Below are 24,952 nucleotides of genomic sequence, written 5' to 3' on the forward strand. Positions count from 1 at the left end.
CATTCTCTGCACCATATTGAATAATCCTGCAAATGTCATGTAAATCCATTTAGCCATTTTCACGCCTCATCAAATGTAATAGTCTGTGGCAAATGCATTGGTGGAAAAACACATTTTGGGACCCTCTGTTATCTTTGCACCCCCTTAACGATTCCCCACAAAAGTGTATGTCATCTCAAAATGAAGAAAATGCTCTACGTCTGGAAGGTTTTGTAATGATTCATCAAAGAGGTGGATTATTAGGAAGCTAATATCTGAGTAACTCCTGTCTTTTGGGTATCCTAACTATAACTACAGAGTGGCAATCAGATTTAATGTGATTTTGTTCTCACTATCTGTTGTATTTGTTATGGATTTGCTTGTTGGGTGACAAAGCAAAAACAACAAGTGATGGACGGAATGCTGAACATTGTCAAACACTCACCCCCAGTCATAGATCTGGGTTTAATCCATCGTTCTTTTGCTCACCATGCCACCCCAGTTTGGACCCAGCCATATGCAAATCAGTCTTGACCCTGTTCCTCAAGGGAACAGTCCAGACCGAACTGCCAAGCCAGGTCCTCACTGGACCGGAAACAAGCATCCTGGGACCGGTTGCTAAGTTGTTGACCCTTTTAGCTTCATAACCACTTCAGAATATCACCTGTAATAGCAAAAAATGAATCGTCAACATAGTCTTATGTAAATTGCTATGGAAGTACATTACAAATCATTCAGCCATTTTGCTGCTGCTGCTGCTGCTGCATGAAATACAAATGTCTATGCAAAATGCTTTAGATTTGAAGTGTATCTTGGGACCCGCCGTTTTCTTTGCATCCCCTGACCAAAAACATTTTATGCTCCAACCATGTAATAGGTGCAGTAGGTCTGCAAACGTTTTGTGGAGATTCGTCAAACAGGTGCAAAATTATTAAGGGACAAAAATCCAAGAAACCCTATCTCTGGTAGCCCTAACTATAACTACAAGGTGGCCACAGTGCATATATATGTGTGTGTGTGTGTGTGTGTGTATATATATACAACAACGTTGAGGATTATTTATAGTTAGGGAAACATTATTCTTCTTTCTATACAAACCCAACTTAAACTAGACAAACATTAGAAATTCTAAAGATTAGCTATAACTAAAATGTATATTGTATGCACCATTTTCAAATGACTAAGTTGTGCACCTCTTTCTCCAGTGTTGTCACCTAATTGCCATACTACATTAACTATAACTCACACCTTCTCCATGCACTGGTTATCCCCTTCCATATTACATCACTTGGACCACATAAGATTATTGCATTCATAACAGCAATTGTGACATCTTAAATGGCATCATTTGCGACACCACAGTGTATGCCTTTATAACTTAAAAAAATAAATTTGCCTTTAACCCGACAAAAAACATCTACTCAGCAGAATCTATAATCCTGCCAAATTTCATCCAAATCCGACAACCCATTTTCATTTTACATCCAATACAAAAAGTCAATTGAAAATACTTTAGGGACAAAACGCATTTTAGGATCCCCATTTTTTCTTTGCGCCCCTTCACCAATCACCACAGAACTTTCCATCCATTGTCTGCCAGTGCAGAAAGAAGAACAGTTCTGGAAAGTTTCATGGCGATTCATCAAACAGGAGCAAAGGTAACTAAGGGGCAAAATTCCAAGGAATCCCTATGTCTGGTAACCCTAACTACTCTACTATAATTGGCTTCTGCCACTCTGAGATATAAGTTATGTTTAAAAAGAACCTTTGAATGGCACTTACAAAACATAAGCTAAACTAAAACAGTTGCATTTGGTGTGCTAGCTATTGCTTGCAAGACTGTAGAGGAAGGAAATGTTTACAGCACAAACCATAACTTGTGAAATTCAGGGACATTTCGGTTTCAGAACAATAACTGTATTTTAACAGAGGGGTTTTAACCAGTGGGTTGGACATATGCTATGTGGGGTGTAGGGAGGCAAATTAAACTGGATCTGGGTGCAGTAAGTCATATATGTTATGGTCTCTTTGGGTCATTCCAGATGTAATCCAAAATTAGTTCAAATTACTCATACACAGAATAAGACTTTAATTTTCTGTTCCGTGATGTCTGTAGGCAAGAGATCTTAGAGAAGCGATGTTAAGGAGAAAAGGTGGCTCCGGGTGAGTTGATCATTTTTTAAGCGTCCCTATGACATCTTTCTCCATGGATTTCCTCACGTGTAATATTTAATTATCTAATTTGCTTTATAGCGCTACTCGTGCCAATGTAGGGTATCACAGAATCACACACATAATATACGGAGATGATCAATCACACATGTGTAAATCCATTTATAGGTAATGTCACATAAAACAATGAGGATTACTAGGAGTAGGAGTGACATCTCACTGATACCAGTGGGCAGTATATTTTAAACGTGTTTGGTCTGGAGAAGCACAAAAACAGGATTTAAGACATTTCACAGTGGTTTGGGTGGGCTTTACTAATAAGAATATGTTTCTACCCATCAAACCCTTTATAGCAACATTAGGATAATGAAAGGCTGGGAAGAAACATACATTTTTAACCTATACCATTCATTTTGCCTGCAGGTCTTTGATGACAGCTCTTAAGTCACTGTGCTTTATTAGGACTGTCAGTTATGAAATACAATTAACAAAAGGATCTCTGTGAAAAAAACAGTAACTCCCTGAGCTAGCCACATAAAATCCAGGTCTGTGATCTGCATGGAACAGTTGTTTGCAGCAAGCGTATTAACTATCTGCGCTAATTTATGATGTGTCAAAACAACCACTAGATAAAACTCAGATCTCTCTCCAGCAGAAACAGACTTAAATTGGCATGTTATATTGTTGCCTGAAAACTGCTGGACACAGGAGGAACTCTACAGCAGGTAATTTTAAACCCATAAGCTAATTCTAAACAGTGTCCCACTGAGCTCAGCACCAGGTGCAGATGCACCGGTCGTACTGCCCTAAAGCTGGCCATGAAGGAGGATGCCAGAATTGAAACATAGGGTTCAAAGTGAGGCTGAATTTTCTGGTGTAGCAAGGGTAAATGTTCAAGATCGCAAGCAGTACTTTCTTTTTTTCAGTATACATCAGAGCGCAGAAACACGTATAGGTAACTGCCTTTTCATATTTCCAAACACTCTGCTATAAGCAGCACATGCATAATTCAGAGATTTATTGAGTTACAGTACACTGTAGACAGATACGTGGATACCTCTTCTGAACAGTTCAGATTTTGGGTTCCTGATATGCCACTTTACCATATGATGATCCCATCTTCTGTGCTACTGTGGTGCAGAACGGATTTATGCATTTCTTTTTCATGTTGTTAGCACATACATTAACTGGAAAAATCTCCAATTTAGTGTGTGGGCTGTAGACAGCAAAGCTTGAAAGCACACGGCGGTAATTACCTCTATTTCTCCGAGTGCTACTGTCAGCACAAAAGCACTATATTAAAGATTTTTCAAGTTAATGTATGTGCTCAAGACACAAAAGAGAAATACCAAGACCCCTTTAAAGCTAGCACTGTGCATAAAATAGGATCATGATATAGCTCCTGGCTCTCTTGCTTAACGCTTCTGCTGCACAGTGGCGTAACGTAAGCCCCACAGGGCACACAGCGGGGGAGGGTGTTGAGAGGGCGGGGGGTGTCCAGTGGCCCTCCTTATCACAAGTGGTAGGGGCCCAGGAGGGGCCCCCTCCGTGTCCTTTGCAGGGGGACATGGTTCGTGTTGCCACAGCTGCTGCGTCCACCTTTCTGTAATCTGGAGAGTTCAAGCTTGGGGCAGATAATGCTGAATGAAGGTTATTATAAATACACTGATGCTAATGCAGTACTTTTTGGGCTACAACTGAAGCTGTGTCAGTCATACGAGTGTCATTCACTCCAATACATTATTTTTGATGTCTATATTGCCAACCAGTGGAAGTCAGGAACAATTACATAAATAAGTAGTAAATAACGGCTCTGAATGCACATGCCTTCACAACAATGGTTGGGGGAATGTGAGATGGGAAGTGGAGTGAACCTGAACAGGAGCATAGCAAGGACACCCGGGGTCCCGGTCCAAGCAGAGAAAGTGACCTCTTTGACTGGTTTTGGAGGCGTAAATTATTGCAATCATCGGGGTTCATTGATCCCCTCAGGGCTCTGGGCTCAGGTTAACTGCAACTGCTGCACCAGTGGGAGCTACAGCCCTAAACCAAAAGGGGAAATGGGCAATCAGTCGTCATGAAGAGGATAAATCGGATCAGTCACTGAGAAAACGATAAAAGATTAACTTTTTATGGCTATCCAGGAAAAACAAGTTGTTTCAAGATGCTGAGTTTCTTACGCAGCTGTCTCTTTATTGGCCCTAAGAGTCTTAGGATTTTGCTCATGAATAAATTACATTAGGGAAACTGGTGCAGAACTATTGCGGTCATTTGGATTCTGAAGGATGGCAGGTTGGCCCACGAGGTCACTGTAAGTGATGCACCTCTGATGGAGGACCACCCACCAAATTCAGATTCCAAGCAGGTGACGACCACTTTGCCTTCAGTAGGGCTGACTGTGTGGAGGCTCGAATGAAGGCACGTAACTTTGCGGACCATGCCAGGCTACCGCTCAAAATGTATTTTTATTTTGAGGAAACAAACTCCTAGAGTGAGAATTGTTTCTTGAAAACCAAAAACAATGGCCCTCGCGTTCAGGAATCTCTCTCCCTGCAAAGTCTGATCATTGTTTGCTTTCCCAGACTTGCATTGCCCTGCCTTGTATGGTGGTACTGGATAGGGACCCCCCCCCGTAATAAATAGGGAGCACCACCATTATAACCTAACATCTCTGTGGTGAACTCACGGTCATTTCAAACCCGTTGATTCTGCCACATAAAAATGGAACAAGACAGCCACAAGGCTGGTTGATTGGGGCTCCTGTTTTTCAAAAATCGAAATGACACCTTACTCAAAGGTCAAATCTTTTATTTATCAGACCCAACTCATACTTTAATGTTGCATGGTATTTTAAATATGAAATAATACTACACAGAGCAAATTCAATTTTCATTAAATAACATGCCCGCCTTACCGTCCTGTGTCAGTGTCAAGATGATGGCTCTGTAGATGAACATAGTGTATCTTCATATGCTCATATGTGTACACTTAATCCTTATTAAAAAAAGGCACACACGAGAGTAAGGTTCGATATAAGGAATATAAAGGGCCCTTAGTGAAAGTGCCAAGAGATAATGTACTTGCCCAACCCAGAAACGAAACAGTGACCTCAATATGACTCTCATTTCTTTTGTGTGTTCACGTTCCAACTAATTCGTTCACTATTTTTTCAACCAGATTACTAATTTTCCTGGTAGATTCAAGATATTGTAGGGGGCGAACAGAACCCCAAGTCTGGTGTTGGGGCATCACCCAGAATAGTTACTCTAAGGTAATTGGAATACTGGAACTTTGCCGCTGGGGATGTGATGCAGAGGGAAGGTAGATTGTGTCAGGTCAAGGGAAGTCCATTTTCTCTTCGGAAACAGTACAAGTAGAGTTACCAGCATCCGTGCGGATGCCTAGCAAAGTTACAGTGCTGTGAGGCTACAGAGGTCATGCAGTTCGTCGCTTGAGTGGCGTCCATCAACTAAATTGTTTTTCTACTTGCTGCAAGGAAAGATGTTAGTCATTTTATTTCTCTCCTGTTATTGATGCTGTGCCTTCTTTTTTTTATTCTACCTCACATGGTTGCCTCTTCTTCTAGTATGGAGGCAGCCCCTACTGGTGCTTCCTCTCTTCATCATCACCAATGACTATGAAGAATCTAGGAAGCCTAGAATCTAGTACTATTTACATTTCAAAATCATTTTAGTTCCACTCTCATGTGTTCAATAATTAATTTATCCTTTTTCAGGAAGAGCCTGCAATATGTCTGACTGTTCTGGTGGCAACTCAAAAGTACTGATGAACTCCCAGTCTTAGAAGTCCTCTAGTACTGTAAAATCGAGGGCATACTTATGAGAGCCTTGTGCCACCGCTGCCTTACCGCAAATCCCCATAAATATGCCACAAAGGGCTTCATTACAACTCTGATGGTCGATGATAAAGTGGCAGTAATACCGCCAACAGGCTGGCGGTAACTACTGCCAAATTATGACCATGGCGGTGAGAACTCAGATAGACAGCCACTTTACCACTCCGACCACCAGGGCAGAAACAACAGCCACTACGGTGGTAGCTGCCTACAGCCAGGCGGAAGTCAATGTTCCGCCCACCATATTATGACCCCTGATACTGCCACCTTTTCCGGGGTGGTACCAACAACACCAAAAGCCTGTCGGAAACACTGCACAGACGTGAGAGGACTCACCTTTGGAGATACAGTTAAGAACCTCAACGCCATGGAGCCTGAGCTGCAAATATTTCTCATGATATTTTATGTCCTGCTCCACCACGAACACCAATGACAGCGAAGACAACCACAGTGAAGAAAGCCGCCTAGCACACAGGAGAGGAGGGGAGGAAAAAGAGAGTGACACATGCACGCACAACACACCCTCCCACCCCCAACACCATACACACAATCTTATGCAGTAAGACAACATATTTACCCCGTAACCCCTCAGGAATAATGCAAGGACAACAGGAATAGATGAAAGTGAGTGTAATCATATCAATACAGTAAAAATATGAACATTCAATCCAAAAGCATATACATATGTACATTACAAGGGACACTGCCCAGTCCTCAATGTGCATGGGCCACATGACAAAGTCTAAGGCCCCACCTGTCTCCTGCACCAACACAGAGAGAACACTGCAGGGGCATCAGTTGGAAAATAGGAAGGCACCTCAGGGGGATGGGAAACAGGGGGGCACCTCAGCCAGCATATGGAACAAATCCTCTGGTTCTGGAGGGGGCAACATGCCCTGTGCTTTATCCTGGGGAATGCAAGGCCACAGTCTCTCAAGTGGGTGACTTGCCCACATTCTCTGGAGGAGGCAACATGCACTGTGCTTGGTCCTAGGGAGTGCAAGGCCACAGTCTCTCAAGTGGGTGACTTTTCCATATGATCTGGAGGGGTATTGTGCCCTGTCCTTCTGATCCTGGGGAGGATGGGGTGAGTGGGTGGCATACCCACTGATTCAGGAGAGGGCATCATGCCCTGTGCTTCTGATCCTGGGGAGGATGGGGTGAGTGGGTGGCATACCCACTGGTTCTGGAGGGGGCATTGTGTCCTGTGCTTCTGATCCTGGGGAGTGCAAGGTCAGTCTCTCAGCTTGGTGTCATGCCCACAGGATTTGCAGGGTGCAGGCTGCACAACAACCCATGGAGGCAGGACTACAGACCGTCTGCCAGCAGTGACGGCTGCTCAGTGGTGGTAGTGATGCGGCTGCAGCCGCTGGTGGGGGGAAGCTCCAACCCATCCCCTGCAGCTTTGGATGGCTGCCCACTGCTGGTGGTGGTGGTGCTGCTGCTGGTGGGAGGAGGCTCCAGCCCATCTCCTGCAGCCTCGGATGGCTGCCCACTGGTGCCCGTGCTGATGGTGGGGGGAGGCTCCTGCCCATTCCCTGCAGCCTTGGATGGCTGCCCACTGGTGCTGCTGGTGGTGGTGGTGCTGGTGGTGGCGGTTGTGGTGGGAGGCTCCAGACCATCACCTGCAGCCTCAAATGGCTGCCCACTGGTGGAGGTGGTGCTGCTACTGCTGGTAGGGTGAGGCTCCAGCCTATCCCCTGCAGCCTTTGATGTCTGCCCACTGGTGCTTTTGGTGGTGCTGCTGGTGGTGGCGGTTGTGGGTTGAGGCTCCAGGCCATCCCCTGCAGCCTCAGATGGCTGCCCACTGGTGCTGGTGGTGGTGCTGCTGGTGGTGGTGGTTGTGGGGGGAAGCTCCAGCCCATCCCTCGGTCAGTTGCACAACCATGGTTGGTGGTGGGGGCTCCAACTGAGTCCCAGCACCAGACCCCTTGTCTTTCCTGCCTACTTGTGCAGGCCCCTTGCCCTTCCTGGCAGCAGCTGGTGATTGTTCCTTGCCCTTCCTGTCAGCAGCTGGGGTTGGCACCTTGCTGTTCCTGGCAGCACTTGGTGCAGGCTCCTTGCCCCTCCTGGCAGCAGCTGGGGATGGCACCTTGCTCTTCTTGGCAGCAGCTGGGGCAGGCTCCTTTCCCTTCCAGCTGGGGATGGCACCTTACCCTTCTTTGCAGCACTTGGGGCAGGCTCCTTGCCCTGCTGGGCAGCACTTGGGGATGGCACTAGGTGCCCTGGATCCTTTACCACCATAAGTGGGTGTGGACACTACTGTGTCCGTGAACTGGGTGGATGAGGTGCTTGCCTGGGTTTTTGCCACCCTGGCCAGACATGAAGGAAGGGGAGAGGGGTACGGAAGAGGTCAATGATGTAGAGGAAAAGCTTCTTAGGGACACTGGGGCAGGAAGAGGGAGAAGGTTTGGGAGTGGAGGAAGAGGGAGTGGTTGTAGGAGGTGTCTGTCTGCTGTGTTTGGGTGCAGGTGCATGGGCTGGATGCTGTTGTGAGATGGATGGATGTTGGGTGTCTGAGTGCTTGTGTACCTTGGGGGGGCAGACACAGTGGGAGAGGACACAGGGGACTTGTGCATGGCTGTTGTAGTGGTGTCTGCAAGTGAGGTGTGTGTTCTGCTAGGTGTGGCGGTGATGCTGGTAGTGGATGATGGTGTAGTGCATGCAGGTGTGAGTGTAAATGCAACTGGGAGGACGGTGGAGGAGGAGGCGGGAGGAGTGGGACACAGTGGAGGCATTGGATGTTGGTATGTCTGCATCTGGGTGGTGTTTGTTTGTGTGAGTGCCTGTGGGATGATGTGTGGTGCTTGTGCTTGCCATGTCCACTCTTGTGTGTTGTCCTGTGTGCATGCTCGTCTGCCTGTGTGCTTCAGATAGGTTGGGGTTGAGGGGAATGGGATTGGGAAGAGGAAGCTGGAGGGGGGAGGGTGGAAACAGGGACAAAGGCTGCTATCAGAGAGAAGGCCAGAGCCTGGATTAATCTCTGTTGGGCTTCCAAGCCAGTGCGAATGCCCTCCAGAAATGCCTTTGTGTGTTGCATTTGGGCTGCCAGCCCCTGGATTGACTGCCCTACAGAGATAGATTGCAGGTGGTCAATAGCCTCCTCTCTCAGGGCAGCAGGGCTTACTCTGGCACGGCCTGAGGTGTCTGGGGTGAAGGAGATGCCCACCCTTGTGGGCGAGCAGGCATGGACAACTCGATGAGGGGCTGCTGGGAGGGAGGTGCTGCTACAGAGGTGGCAGATGTACCTGTTGCTGGGGTGGTCACAGAAGTGTCCGCCATCACCAGGGACCTTCCATCAGAGGAGGTATCTCTGTATGAACTGTCCTTTCCTGTCTCTGCCCTGGTGCTCCCCTCACCCTGTCCCACTGGTGCCCTCAATGTCCGTGGCTCTGCCTCCTGGATCCTGTGGGATGCAGCTCCCTCCGTCGTAAAGTTGTAATGACGGGCACTGTACTCACCCTGTGTGGCTGCTCAGGATAGGTCACCGCCAGTATGTGGGCCATCAGGGGGGTCAGGGTTTAACCAGCACCCCTTCCGTGTTGGGAGGCCATCCCCAGCTGGGCCTCCGCCGTCTTCCATGCCCATCATCTCAGGTCATCCCACCGTTTCCAACAGTGGGTGCTCTGTCTGCCGTAGACCCGCAGGGTCCACACATCCTTGGCGATGGCACACCATATACCCTTCTTTTGATGGGCGCTCACCTGCAGAGAAATACACACAGGGAAAGCCATTTGTCAGACCGTCCTGGCTGTTACACTTTTGGCCCACCATACCCCTTCACATCTCCATTTGCACACATAGTGCTCAGCCCACAAGCTGTACGCTGTCCAGAGAACATCCACCAACACCCCCGCACAAGCCCTTCACACACACCATTCCGTGCATTCATGCCCCATGCATCATGCTCACAGTGTACTCACCTGTTGGTCTGGATGCCCAAACAGCAGTCCGTACTGGGGTTGGACCCCATCCACCAGTCACTCCAACTCCTCCGAGGTGAAGGCAGGGGCCCTTTCCCCAGTCACATGCACCACAGTAGGTCCCAGACACAGCTAACAGCAGCACATGCAGTGTGGATCCTCTCTTGTTGAAGGTCAGGTGGCATGTGAGAGAACAGATAGAAAATGGCAGTGACGTCCAAGGCGGTGCAACCCGTCACTGCCAGCGTACATAGGGCCCAATGTTATCCAATGAGGAGTTGCACGGCGGTTCCCCACTGCCTCCCACAACAGCGCACGTCAGCGGAATTATCTCACTTCCACCTGTCCCTCGACACAGGACAGGTGGACGCCATTTCAGAGGGGGTGTCAGGCCCTGGATTAAAACTGCGTCACAGTTCACAATTGGACATACAAGACAAATGCCACGTATACATTTAAAATTGACATCATGCAATGTACTGTTGTGGCTCCAATGTTCAGTTTGTAACCAGATCCTCACCCCTTTGTCCCTTGGACTGCAACCGCTGCGAATGAATAGGAGATCAAGGCATACCCCTGTGTACAGACCCCCGGTGGACTTGGCAACAATGGAGGACAGGCAAATTATCCCCACCTACAGACTTGACAGGGCCACTATAATGGATCTGTGTGCCCAACTGGAGCTTGACCTGATATCTGCTATCTGTCAGCCCACTGGGATTCCCCCTCTTGTGCAAGTTCTATCTGTGCTCCATTTCTTGTCAAGTGGTTTTTTCCAAGTGTCAGTGGGCTTGGCAGCAGGAATGCAACAGCCAATGTTATCATTAGTGCGGACCAGAGTGTTTTCTGCCTGATTAAACACATGTGCATCTACATTGTTTTCCCACAATTGGAGGATTTGGCCACAATAAAGGCTGACTTCTATGCAATGGGACATATCCCCAGCATAATCGGGGCAATTGATGGAACACATATTGCATTTGTCCCCCCGCCGGCAAAATGAACAGGTATTCCGAAACCGAAAAAGCTATCATTCCATGAATGTCCAGATGGTGTGACCGGCGGACCAGTACATCTCCCATGTCAATGCTAAGTATCCTGGGTCGGTGCAGAATGCCTTTATTCTGAGGAATAGCAGCATCCCTAATGTGATGGCCCAACTACAGAGGCACAGGGTGTGGCTAATAGTTGAGCCCTGGTTCCACCCCAGTGGATGTTGGTGTATGGGTATGGTGAAGGTCATATGGGATGGAGTGTGGCTAAATGTTGTCCCTCCATATTTGCAGGTGACTCAAGTTACCCCAACCTATCATGGCTACTGACCCCTGTGAGGAATCCCAGGATAAGGGCAGAAGAATGTTACAATGAGGCACATGGGCGTACAAGAAAGATTACAGAACGTACCTGTTCAAAAGGGGGTCTTTGGTTGGCAGTCAGGTTACCCTCTGTCCAAGCAAGGACCCTCACTCTAGTCAGGGTAAGTCACACACAATCCAAATTATCCTGTGCCCACCCTCTGGTAGCTTTGAACTGAGCAGTCAGGCTTAACTTAGAAGGCAATGTGTAAAGTATTTGTGCAATAAATCATACAATAACACAATATAGCACCACAAAAATACATCACACAGTTTTTAGAAAAATATATAATATTTATCTGGATTTTTTCAGGTCAAAACGATCAAAGATGCAATAAGTAAATGTAGAAATATCACTGAAAAGTGATATAAAGTGTCCCAAGTCTTTTTAAAACAAACAAACTCTCTTTCAAGCACAAAGTACTTGGTTCGCATAAAAAATCTCTGCAAAGTGCCGCAGAGGAGAAGAAGTGTGGAAACAAAGCGGTGAGCGTCGATTTCTCGGGCTGCACATGGCGATGCATCATTTAGTTTGCACGCAGGGAAGATTGTACGCTAATTTATGGCACCAGGTCGTGGATCCTCTTCGGGTTGCAGGGTTTTCAGACACCGCGGGGTCTGTATGTGGAATCCTTGGCTTGCAGAGCGAAGTCACAAGCGCTGCGTCGATCGGGTGGGCGTTGCGTGGAATTTTCTTCCACACAGCAGGCGCTGCTTCAATTTCCCCTCTGGAAGCCGGCCTGTGTCATCCTAGGTCGGCTGTGCGTCGATCCGGTGGGCCGTGCGTAGAAGTTCCGGTCGCAACGGCGCCGGGTTGATCTTCTCCTTGCGAAGTTGCGCTGCGTCGTTCCGGTCCGGCGTGAGTGCTGTGCGTCGGTTTTAGCAAGCTGTGCATCTCATTTTTGCCACACAAGGATTCCAGTTGGAACAGAGAAGTCTTTTTGGTACTGAGACTTCAGGGAACAGGAGGCAAGCTCTTTCCAAGCCCTTGGAGAGCACTTCTTCACCCCAGCCAGAGAGCAGCAAGGCAGCAGGCAAACAGCAAGGCAGCAGTCCTTCACAGAAAGCAGTCAGGTGAGTCCTTTGGGCATCCAGTTCTTCTTGGCAGGATGCAGATTCTGGTTCCAGTTATCTTCTCTAGGAAGTGTCTGAGTTTGAAGGGGCAGAGGCCCTATTTATATACCCAAATGTACCTTTGAAGTGGGGGAGACTTCAAAGAGTGGCTTAGAAGTGTACCAGGTCCCCTTTTAGTTCAATCCTGTCTGCCAGGGTCACAGTAAGGGGTGTGGCAGTCCTTTGTGTGAGAGCAGGCCCTCCACCCTCCCAGCCCAGGAAGACCGATTCAAAATTCAGATGTATGCAAATGAGGCTGAGTATCCTGTGTTTGGGGGTTGCCTGAGTGAATGAACAAGGAGCTGTCAACTAAACCCAGCCAGACGTGGATTGTAAGGCACAGAAAGATTTAAGTGCAGAGAAATGCTCACTTTCTAAAGTGGCATTTCTAAAATAGTAATATTAAATCCAACTTCACCAGTCAGCAGGATTGTATATCACCATTCTGGCCATAGTAATTATGACCTTCCTACTCCTTTCAGATCAGCAGCTACCATTCAAACAATGTATGAGGGTAGCCCCAATGTTAGCCTTTTTAAGGGAACAGGCCTCACAACAGTGTAAAAACGAATTTGGGAGTTTTATACTACCAGTACATGTAAACTACATAGGTACATGTCCTACCTTTTGCCTACACAGCACCCTGCTCTATGGGTTACCTAAGGCATACATTAGGGGTGTCTTATATGTAGAAAAAGCGTAGATTTAGGCTTGGCAAGTACTTTTAAATGCCAACTAGAATTGGCAGTGAAACTGCACACACAGGCCTTGCAAATGACAGGCCTGGGACAAGGTTAAGGGGCTACTTAAGTGGGTGGCACAACCAGTGTTGCAGGCCCACTAGTAGCATTTAATCTACAGGCCCTTGGCACATATAGTGCACACTACAAGGGACGTATAAGTAAATTAAATGGTCTAATTGAGTATGATCTAATGTTACCATGTTTAAAGGGAGAGAGCATATGCACTTTAGCACTGGTTAGCAGCGGTAAAGTGTGCAGAGTCTAAAAGCCAGCAAAAACAGTGTCCAAAAAGTGGAGGGAAGCAGGCAAAAAGTTAGGGGTGACCACCCTAAGTCTATCGGGTCTAACAGTACCTTTTGCCTCCTGCAGGCCAGGTTTCGGTGCCTCCATCAACAGGTGGATCCCTGTGCTACTCACCCAAGAAAGTCTGCCAGATAATCGTGGCATGCTGCATGTTGCACAACCTTGCCTTGAGACACCATGTGCCTTTTCTGCAGGAGGAGGAGGAGGCGGGAGATGGCCGTGTGGCACCAGTGGACAGTGAGGATGAGGAGGCAGAGGATGAAGATGAGGACAACAGAACTGCAGTGATTAGACAATGTCACACAGGTAGGACAGGGTACTTCACATTTCATTGTCATTATTTTGATTATCTTTGTCACTGGCATGCTATTTCCCACTTCAATGCCCACTCACTGTACCCTTTGGTAACTCATTTTACAGATGTTGGTGCCCCATTATCACTCCTGGTGTGATCACTGCAGCCAACTACAGGTCTCTACAATGAACATTACTGTACATTTGTAATGCAATGTTTGAATCTGGTTATACAAATACATACTGAAATCATTTGACATACTCCATACTTGCAATTTTTCAAAGGGTGTTTATTTAAGGGCTAAGGAGTATGGGGCAAGTGCATTGGGCTGCGGTGATGATGGAGGAAAGTCCAGGGTATAGTTCCAATCTATTTGTAGCACAGGTGCATTGTTCAAGGGGACATAGGAAGAGGAGCAATGGCAGTTCAAGTTGGACAGGGTGACAGAGTGGGACAAAAGGGTGACATTCAGGAGAGTCTCATTTCCTGGCAGGGGTCTTGACAACAGTCTCTGGCTTCTGCCTGGATCGCAGGGAACATTTGCGGGGTGGTTCTCCTTCTGCAGGGGCAGGGGTTGCTGGTGGCCTGTTGGTCCTGTGGCAGGGCCTCCTGTCCACTAGCGGCAGCGGAGTTGGAAGGCAGTTTAGATGTCTGGCTAGTGGCAGGGGTCTGCTGTTGTGAGGCTGCCTCTCTCATAATGTTGGCCATGTCTGCCAGCACGCCTGCAATGGAGACCAGGGTGGTGTTAATGGCCTGGAAATCCTCCCTGATCCCCTGGTACTGTCCCTCCTGCAGCCACCTGTCATCCTGCACGTTGGCCAGGATCTGGCCCAGCATATCCTGGGAATGTTGGTGTGCTCCCAGGATCTCAGTGAGTGCCTCCTGGAGAGTAGGTTCCCTGGGCCTGTCCTCCCTCAGGCACACAGCACTCCTCCCAGTTTCCCAGTTGTCCTGTGCCTCTGTCCCCTGAACTGCGTGCCCACTGCTACTGACCCCAGGTCCCTGATTGTCTTGGGTATGAGGTGTGCCCTGGGGTCCCTGTAGTGGTGGACACACTGCTGATTGACGTGTCCTGGGAACAGAGTAGTGGGTATGATGGGTGGCTGCTGTGCTGTGGTGGTGTTTCCTGATGGGTTAGGCTCTGTGGTGGTGTGTGACTGTGGCTGGGCTGGGTTACCGACTGTTCAGAGGTCCCTGATGGGCCAGGTTGGTCATCCAGATCCAGGCATCCAGAGCCGCTGTCATCACTGGTGGACTGGATATTGCTGACACCTCTTCTTCGGTGGCATTGGCTGGGGTACTTGTGGGGATGTGAATGCAGTGTTATTGTTTCTGTGTGTTACATATTGTGCTTTGGTGGGTTGCCCTATTTGGTTGTATTTGCCCTGGCACTTTTTTCTTGTGTAAGTTGGTATGCAGTGGGCTAGCTGATCTCTCTAGTGCGCATGCTTTGGTGATTGGAGTCCATGAAGGTCTGAGAGTGGTGGCCATGCATTGATATGGCATGCAGGGCTTGGCATTGGGATGAGTGAGATGTGATGGTGGGGGTGTGGGAAGTGGTGGAGAGAGGTTGAGGCTAGAGGTATGTGATGGCATGCAGGTAGGGGGGTGATAGTAGTATAGAGTTGACTTACCAGAGTCCAGTCCTCCTGCTACTCCCGCCAGGCCCTCAGGATGCATGATTGCCAAGACTTGCTCCTCCCATGTTGTTAGTTGTGGGGGAAGAGGTGGGGGTCCACCACCAGACCTCTGTACAGCGAGTTGGTGCCTTGCTGCAATGGAATGTACCTTCCCCCATAGGTCATTCCACCACTTCCTGATGTCATCCCTGGTTCTGAGGTGCTGTCCCACAGCGTTGACCCTGTCTACGATTCTCCACCATAGCTCCTTCTTCCTAGAAATTGATATCTGCTGCACCTGTGCTCCAAATACTTGTGTCTCTAACCTGATAATTTCCTCCATGACCCTTAGCTCCTCCTCTGAGAATCGGGGGTGTCTTTGTGGTGCCACGTGTGCTGTGTTAGTAGTGTGGGTGAGGGTGTGCAGGGTGATGTGTTGGGGTGTGTGATGTCAGGTGTGTGGGAGGTTTATAGGTGAAGGTGGTGTGTGGGCCTGGTCTTGTCTGTAGTTGTGATGTCAGTCTGTTGGCAATGGTTTGTATTCATAAGGGGTTGTGGGTAGTGTGGGTGTGTGTTTTATAGTGGTGTGGGTGTATGGGTGTCAGGTGTGTGTTGTTTGAATTGTCCAATGTGGTGGTGTTTGTATATGTATGTGTATTTTGAGCGCGGGGTGTGTACCGTCAATGGTTTACTGCGGTTGAATGTCCGCCGTGGTGATTGATGGGTCATAATGTGATGGGCGTTTTTCTGTTGGTGTAACGGTGTGGGTTTGGATAACGCCAGTTTATCACTGGCCTTTGGTGTGGCAGACTTGTGTCTGTGGCTGAATAGTGACAGCTTGGTGTGTGTGTGTCATAATACGATGAACGAATATCCGCCGTGGCGGCGGTATGTTGGCAGCAGTCAGCATGGCGGTAAGTGGGATTTACCGCCAATGTCATAATGAGGGCCAAAGTTCTTTCTTCATTTTTGCCCCATTGATTCCCGGTCTTGCTATTAATATGGAATTGAAATTGTTTGTGAAGATTGCTTTCTCAGCTCTATATTGTTTATCATATTTCAAATTTTGTGACAGTTGTTTTCCAGCACTTTAAACAAAAATTACAACACACATCCTTTTAAAGTAAATGCACCTTAAAGGTTTTGTTCATTTTATGTTTTTCAATTGCCCCAATCAATAGCGGCAGCTGTAGCAAATCTCAAGGGACGTGGCAGGTGTGGTGGGGGAAGATGGCAAAATAAAAAAATAATTTAAAAAATGTACATGTGTGCCACCACTACTGACAGCCACGTCGCTCCTCTTCTGATGATGTCCCAGCAGTCCCTGGAACACTAGCACACACTTAACATGCAATTCTGGTACTGCACTCATGCTATGTCTAGCATGAGAGCAGCACCAGGATTAGTCTGAGTGGCTTGGTCTGCCTCTTAGACAGTGCATTGGAGTCTGTGCTGTTTTTCCAACCCGGCTGTGCAACACAGCATGGTTGGAGAAACCTAAGTGCGCATGTCAGTTTGGCTGGCCTAAAATGGCCAGCCATACTTGCATGTGCACTATGTACACTCCACTCCTCCGCCCCCACACATAGCCCAGCCCCTCCCTGCACATGCTGGCTGAGCCAGCAGATGAACAATAAAACAATAGTAACCAAATGTTTTATTTTTTAGCCTCTGGCTCTTAGCCAGTTGGGCAACGCTCCTTCGCCATTTCTGATTGGCTGTTGGTTTCTAGGGCTGTGATTGGTGGATAGGGCTGGGATTCTGATTGGCTGTTGGTTTCTAGGGTTGTGATTGGTGGATAGGGCTGGGATTCTGATTGGCTGTTGGTTTTAGGGCTGGGGCTGTGATTGGTGGTCAGGAATAGGGCTGTGACTGGTGAATAGGGCTGGGTCTTCCATTAGTTAGCTAAATCAGGGTTTAAAATAGGATTGGTTAGGGTTAGGACCAGCTTCTCATTGGCTGTTAGGGCTATAAAAGGCCAGGATTCAGGGCGTCTCAGCCCGGGCGTCGAGGCAAAGGGCGGAGAGGACAAGGGCAGCTGCCTGTTTGGGCCTGTTCAGGACAGGTAGGGACTAGGGACTAGGGCCATAAATGCTGCCCAATTCATATTTCACCAGGAATGGTTTCTACCCCAACACATCGCTCAACATGCAAACGCATTATCTGCAAAGAAATCCAACTCATGCATCACAAACTGACCACAGACATATTGCATTGCCCCACCACCCAACACAATACCCTACATACAACACATATACACATACCCCCCATAACTACTACAGTCAAACACCTTCATTCTCACAGCAAACACTACTCTGTCCCCTCCCACTAACACTACCTGCCACCACCCACACAATACAAAACTACAACATACAATTCTCTCAGTTTCAGTCTCCCAGATACACACTCTCTGCTCATACTAACCAAAAACACTATCCGCTGTTCGCTCCACACAGACCACCTGTCTTCATAACAATGCCCAAACCCTGCCTTCAAACACATCATCTACAAACACTCTTCCCCTCTCCTCACCAATTACACACAACCATACAATCCCCACATTTCACTCCAACACACATATTACCCCTCCCGGTCATCTCAACTAATACTTATTTCCCTGACACACACCCATCACCTCTTACACACCTCATACATTCATCTCCAAAACACATCAACACCCCAAAAAACACTCGCATTCCACTTAGCAGTACTAACTCACATACAAATCCCTCACCAAAAACAACTACACCAAAATAGCCCCTCTCATTATTTCACAAAAACAATACGAACCACAAACATCAGCACATCAAAGCAACACAAACTTACATTACACTCATCATCATACCCACTCCCACCCCCAGGACTACACAAAGGATACAAATTCCATCCTATCTCCACCCCTACCCCCTCACTCTTCACAAACACCTACCACAAGCACCCCATCCCAGCAACCTTCATTCACTCGCCTCTCCTCCATTGCACAATTTAGAGCCTTACATCATGATCCACATGCTCCTCCACCACCCCTAACCCATACTCCATCCACACTAAACAAACGTAAACAAAATAAAAAACATGCCACTCATAGCAACCTCGCATCCCCTTGTTTGTTACATAATAAAACTAACCTACAAAAAAACACTACACTCCTCATGGCTCTCTCAGCCGCCAAGTCCACCACCCACACACACAGACCCAACAAAATGCCTCCTTAACCTGCTGGAAGAGGAACACTATGTTGAAAAGCAAGACTATTGTGAGCCTCAAACAGTTATCACAACTAGCAACACTCCTGCTTCAAGCTCACATTATACTACTTACCCTTCTACTAAACAAAATAACACTACCACTAACACACCCTATCTAAACTGCCAGCTCATAAATGCTCGATCACTCTAAAAAAACAAGCACCACATCTACGACCTGCTCACAGACACACAACCTGACTTACTATTCATTACGGAATCCTGGTTGGGAGATGACATGGCACCAGTGTTGCACGAAGCCCTTCCTCCGGGCTATCAAACCATCACACAAAACCGTATAGGCAAGAGAGGAGGTGGACTAGCTATTATATTCAAACAGGCAATAAACCTCAGTAAAACAGACAACATCTCCTTACAAGGTTGTGAAGCCCTCCTTACCAGATGCCACCCTAATCCAACTTCTGCCTGTAACTTTCTCCTCCTTTACAGACCTCCACCTAACAACTCCACTTTCCCAGATGCTTTTCTTGACACAGTCGCAAACCTTATTACACTATACTCCAATCTATGCATTCTTGGAGATCTAAACATTTGGTTTGACAAACCAAATATGCCCCATCCAAAAGCTATCACCACTGGCCTACTCACATTGAACCTACATCAGATTGTACACAATCCCACACACATCGCTGGTCACATCCTAGATGTCATTTTTGCTAAGCCTGAACTCGTTACTATTCATAGCATCACACCAACCACCTGGTCAGACCACCATATGATTACTTTCCGACAGACAACTCCACAAATCAACACACCCCACAACCACTTACATACATACACCTATCGACCATGGAGCAAACTCAATTTGGATCACTTAGAAACACAACTAACAGCAAACACAGATCTAGATACAATCAATTCTGTACCAAAACTTTATGAGTGGCTACAAGAAGCTTTTGATGTCCTAATACCACTCAGAAAAACTAAACATGACAAAAGAAAACCAACACCTTGGAGAAACACATAACTTAAAAAGATAAAGCAACAAATCAGAAAGTTGCAGCGGACCTGACTAAAAACAAACAACAGTCAAGACAAACTGCAGCTACACAAACTTAACAGGATATACAAATCATCAATCAAAAAAGCTAAAAGAAGATACTACTCAGACAGAATTCTAAATGCTCAACCAAGGAATTTATAAATTCTCAATGAATTTCGAAAACCTACATGCATGGAAGGAAGTCATCCCACCACTCAAGATTTCAAACAAATTGGCAACTCACTACACAACCAAGGCAGACACATTGGACTCCTATTTAAAACAGAAGAAAACCATCAGCACCAACCCCTTTACTAAAATACCCTTTAAGAATAAACCATCCCAACCTCTACAGTCCTTCAAACAAGTAGCCCAGGATGAATTTATGGATTTGGTCAAAGCAAGCAGACCTTCTGGTTGCCCTTCTGACCCTTGCCCACCACAAATCTTCAAGAACATCCTGCTATCTACTTCTGCTGCCACACCTGTAAGAAGAATCATCAACAACTCTTTAACTTCAGGAACTTTTCCTACAGACCTGAAAAAGGCATACATACGACCATTATTAAAGAAAACAAACCTAGACCCGCAAGACCCTAACAACTACAGACCTATCACAAATGGACCTTTCCTGGGCAAATTGATAGAAAGAGCAGCATTCGCCCAGATGTCACAATTCATTGAAGACAATTCTATACTTTCAGACTTCCAAACTGGATTCCGCCCAGGAAGAAGCACTGAATCGGCACTCATGGCAATCTGGGACGATCTTAAAAACACAGTCGACCGAAATGGAGTTGCTGCACTACTTCTCTTGGACCTCTCAGCTGCCTTTGATACGGTTGACCATGACACCCTAACTCAAAGACTCCACGAAGCCGGCATACAAGGGATTGCTCTCGACTGGATTACTTCCTATCTCCAAAAAAGAGCGAATATCATCCACTCGCCCCCCTTCTCATCCGAACCCTGCCTCACAAAAACAGGGGTCCCCCAAGGGTCAATCATCTCACCTTTGCTTTTTAACATCTACATGATATCTTTACCAGAACTGATCAATGATTTCCATCTCACATGCTACAACTATGCAGATGACACACAAATACTACTTCAATTAGAAGACCCCAAAAACATTGAAAACTCACAAATCTTCAGTTGCCTCGGAGCCGTTCATCAGTGGATGACCTGGAGCCATCTCAAACTAAATACCTCCAAAACAGAAATACTCATATGTGATGACTGGAAAAATTATGACCCTCTGTGCGTCTGGCCTGACGATCTCGGACGACCTCCTCAATTATCCACGGAAGTTAAAAACCTAGGAATCACCATGGATTCCAAGCTAACTATGAATGCCCAAGTAGACAAATTAGCACGCACAAGCTTCATCACCTTAAAGACTTTACGACGCATCTTCCCCCACCTCGGATTTCCACACAAGGTGCAAGCTACTATCTCACTTGTATTATCCAAACTGGATTATGCCAATAGCCTCTACCATGGATCATCTCTATCTGTTATGAAAAAACTACAACGTATCCAGAATTCCGCAGCCAGGCTACTACTACATATAAAGCCGCAAGCCCACATCTCCCCTGCCTTGAGAGCACTACACTGGTTACCCGTTGCCAGAAGATGCACTTTCAAGCTGCTTTGTATCACCCACAAAGCTATACATGGAACAGGACCGCTTTTTATCAGAAAGAAAATTACCAAATACATCCAACAAAGAACCCTCCGCTCAAGACTGGCACCCCGCCTTAGAACACCACCATACAAGAAAAGGACTGTAGGTGGTACATCCTTCTCCGTCCAAGCAGCCAAACTTTGGAATTCATTACCCCCAACTATAAGAGCCACAGATAACTTTCTTGTTTTCAGAAAACTACTCAAGAGTTGGCTCTTTCCTTCATAACCACCTTTTTCAAACAACTATGAACTGCATATGCCTATGTGGATAAATATTTTTTTCAGATTATATGTATATTTCTATTTATTTATAGTTTCTTTGGAAAATATGTATTTCTATTTATTTATAGGGGGTCATTCTGACCCCGGCGGTCTAAGACCGCCGGGGCCAGGGTCGGCGGGAGCACCGCCGACAGGCCGGCGGTGCCCCGCAGGGCATTCTGACCGCGGCGCTTCGGCCGCGGTCAGAAGAGGCAAACCGGCGGTCTCCCGCCGGTTTACCGCTGCCCTTTGAATCCCCCATGGCGGCGCAGCTTGCTGCGCCGCCATGGGGGATTCTGACACCCCCTACCGCCATCCTGTTCCTGGCGGTTCGCCCGCCAGGAACAGGATGGCGGTAGGGGGTGCCGCGGGGCCCCTGGGGGCCCCTGCCGTGCCCATGCCAATGGCATGGGCATGGCAGGGGCCCCCGTAAGAGGGCCCCGCAAAGTATTTCAGTGTCTGCTAAGCAGACACTGAAATACGCGACGGGTGCAAACTGCACCCGTCGCACCCCTGCAACTCCGCCGGCTCAATTCTGAGCCGGCGTCCTCGTTGCAGGGGCATTTCCTCTGGGCCGGCGGGCGCTCTTTTGGAGAGCACCCGCCGGCCCAGAGGAAATGTCTAAATGGCCGCCGCGGTCTTTTGACCGCGGTGCGGTCATTCAGCGGCGGTAGCTTGGCGGCGGCGAACATTAGAATCAGGCCCATAGTTTCTTTGGAAAATATGTATTGCTACTGTCATAACAATAAAATACACACACACTCTTTTAAACCTGTCTGACTAAGTATTTTTTACCCATGATTCTAATTATGTATTGTATGTGCATATGTGTGTGTATTCATGTGTGTGTGTATATATATATATATATATATATATATATATGTGTATGTATGTGTATATGTTGTTTCTGTGCTTGGCATGTTTGTGGATCATTGCATGGCTCCTGGTTTTTGGGTTGTTATACTAGATATCTATGAATTTCTGCTCTCATTTTATCACACTTATCTACTCATCACTCTTATGTCATGTCTCTATCAAACTATCCTCCATTCTCACTCTGACTCATCCCAAATCCCTTCGACCACTTTCATCTCCTAAATATCTCTGCCTAAGCTCTTCCCTCCACCTCCACATCTAACTCACCAAACCTCACTCTACCTCTGTGACCTCCCACACAACCCTACTAAATTCTCCTGCATTCATCTCACCCTGCTACTATGCTCTCCCTAACCCTTCCACATACTCTTCCCCCTCCGCCCCCCTTTATTCATCCCAAGCCTTTGGGTTGAGTAAATGAAGGATATACTCCCAACTAACACTTCTGGATTTCTTTCCTCCTCCACCCCTCCATTACTCCAGTCAATCTAACTAACAAACTCTCATATCCGCGGCTCAAATTAACTCATAATAATACTAAAACTGTACTCATTATTAAATCATACTAATCCATCACTAATTCTTGTTGGGTTCCGGAGTAGCGTGCTACTCATCGAAAAGCGCTTCAACGCCTCGTCAGGGGTAGTAAGCGCTATATAAATACGATTACAATACAATACAATACAATACATGTGGGAAATTGTTGTTGCCAGAAATTAAGTGATAAAAGAATAATCCCACTAGGAAAGCATTACAAACCAAAGTGATACATCTATCAATAGATTGTTCTAGTCTCATTATTTAGTAATTAAAAAAACTAAATTAATGATTTTAGCTCACTGGCACAAAACCAGTTTTATATTATCCATGTTAGATGGACTATTTTAAACAGAGTTCAATATCAGGAGATGTCCAGATACTGCTCAAGGCAAATACAGGTTTTCCAATGTCTCAGAGTCCGGAATTACCAAGCCTGCAAGCACCAGACTGGCAATCCCAGAACTGAAGACCACAGATTCAGAACTGAGATTTACTGTGGCTGTGTGCTGCTACTTTGTCTGACCCCTGCCTGCTCTCAACTCTTCCTGCAGAGGAGAGTAGCAAGCTTTACCACCCATCTCTCCCATTTATTCCTGACCCTTCACTCCATACAGACCTAAACAAAGTTAATGCATCTAATTAATACCTACTCCAGGAAGGTTGGAAATGAATGAATATTTGGGCTTGATATATTCCCTGGTTTGGAGAAAACAAAAGCAACTGGAGCGCAAATGAAGAACAAGTACCAACACTGCAAATAAAGACATCTTCAAATCACCCCTAATATGCCACAATCAGCAGATAGGGAACACCAAGCACACACATCTTGCAAATAACATCACCACCACCACTAATAGCAGCCACAAAATCTTCTCCATCACTTAGTAGACTGTCAGCACTGTTGAAATCGCTGCTACCATAAAAACACTCCACTCAGGAGCTCCATCTGACCCATGCCCCCACCACCACTTCACCAAAGCACTCCTACCAATCAGTGAAGCACTAACACCCATCGTCAACACCTCCATCAACTGAGCCACATACACAGACACCTGGAAACATGCCACCGTAAATCCTCTGCTTACGAAACCATCCACTGACCCAGCCACGCTTTGCAACTACAGATCCATCTCCCTCCTACCATGCCTAACAAAGGTCTTAGAGAAACTCAAACAATGCCTCACCAAATGCCTCATCAACCATCAGCTCCTCAATGTAACACAGTCCACATTAAAGCCCAAACACAGTAAAGAAACAACAATCATCACCACCACAGACAATATCTAAATGATCCTTAAACATGGAGACATGGCAGCCTTCATTTTCCTAGACCTCTCTGCAGCATTTAACAGAGTATCACATCCCATCCTCATCAGGTGCTTGCACTAGACTGACATTCAAGGACCTGCTCCCCACTGAAACTGCACCTTCTTAATACAATATAAGCTGGCATATCAGCCTGGAAACCTACTCCTCAGAAGGCTGCCAACTTATCTGCGGAGTGCCTCAAGGTTTATTACTCAGCTCTAACCTCTTCAAAACATTTGTCATCAGTGCACACAACATAATATCCTCTCCTATGCAGACAACATGCAACTCATACTCTTCCTCTCAGCCACGACCCCCAACAGAAGAAACGAGTTCCCGGCCTGCATGACCAAAGTTGCTAACTGGATGAAAACCAACTGTCTCAAGCTCAATACTGACATGACAGAAGTAGTTATCTCTGGCAACAACACCTCAACATGGACCTCCAACTGGTGGCCGGCTGAACTTGGGCCCATACCCAGAACCCACTCCAGGAACCTCGGAAGCAAACTAGACATGACCACACAAATCAACACTGTCATTGCATTCTGCTTCCACACCCTGAGGATGCTGAGGAAGATCTACACATAGCTCACAAGCAACACCAGAAACATTGTCACTCTAGTCACCAGCAAGTTGGACTATGTGAACACTTTCTATGCTGGGATGACA

The 24,952-nt window shown here is 46.9% G+C and overlaps 1 protein-coding gene across 8 annotated transcripts in view; it reads right to left on the bottom strand.

The window, feature by feature from the left end:
* GULP1 (GULP PTB domain containing engulfment adaptor 1) overlaps positions 1-24,952 on the bottom strand; it is a 1,895,686-nt gene that overhangs the window by 375,453 nt on the left and 1,495,281 nt on the right. The window lies entirely within an intron of this gene.

Source organism: Pleurodeles waltl, chromosome 3_1 (assembly GCF_031143425.1).
Source record: "Pleurodeles waltl isolate 20211129_DDA chromosome 3_1, aPleWal1.hap1.20221129, whole genome shotgun sequence".
Taxonomy (NCBI): Eukaryota; Metazoa; Chordata; class Amphibia; order Caudata; family Salamandridae; genus Pleurodeles; species Pleurodeles waltl.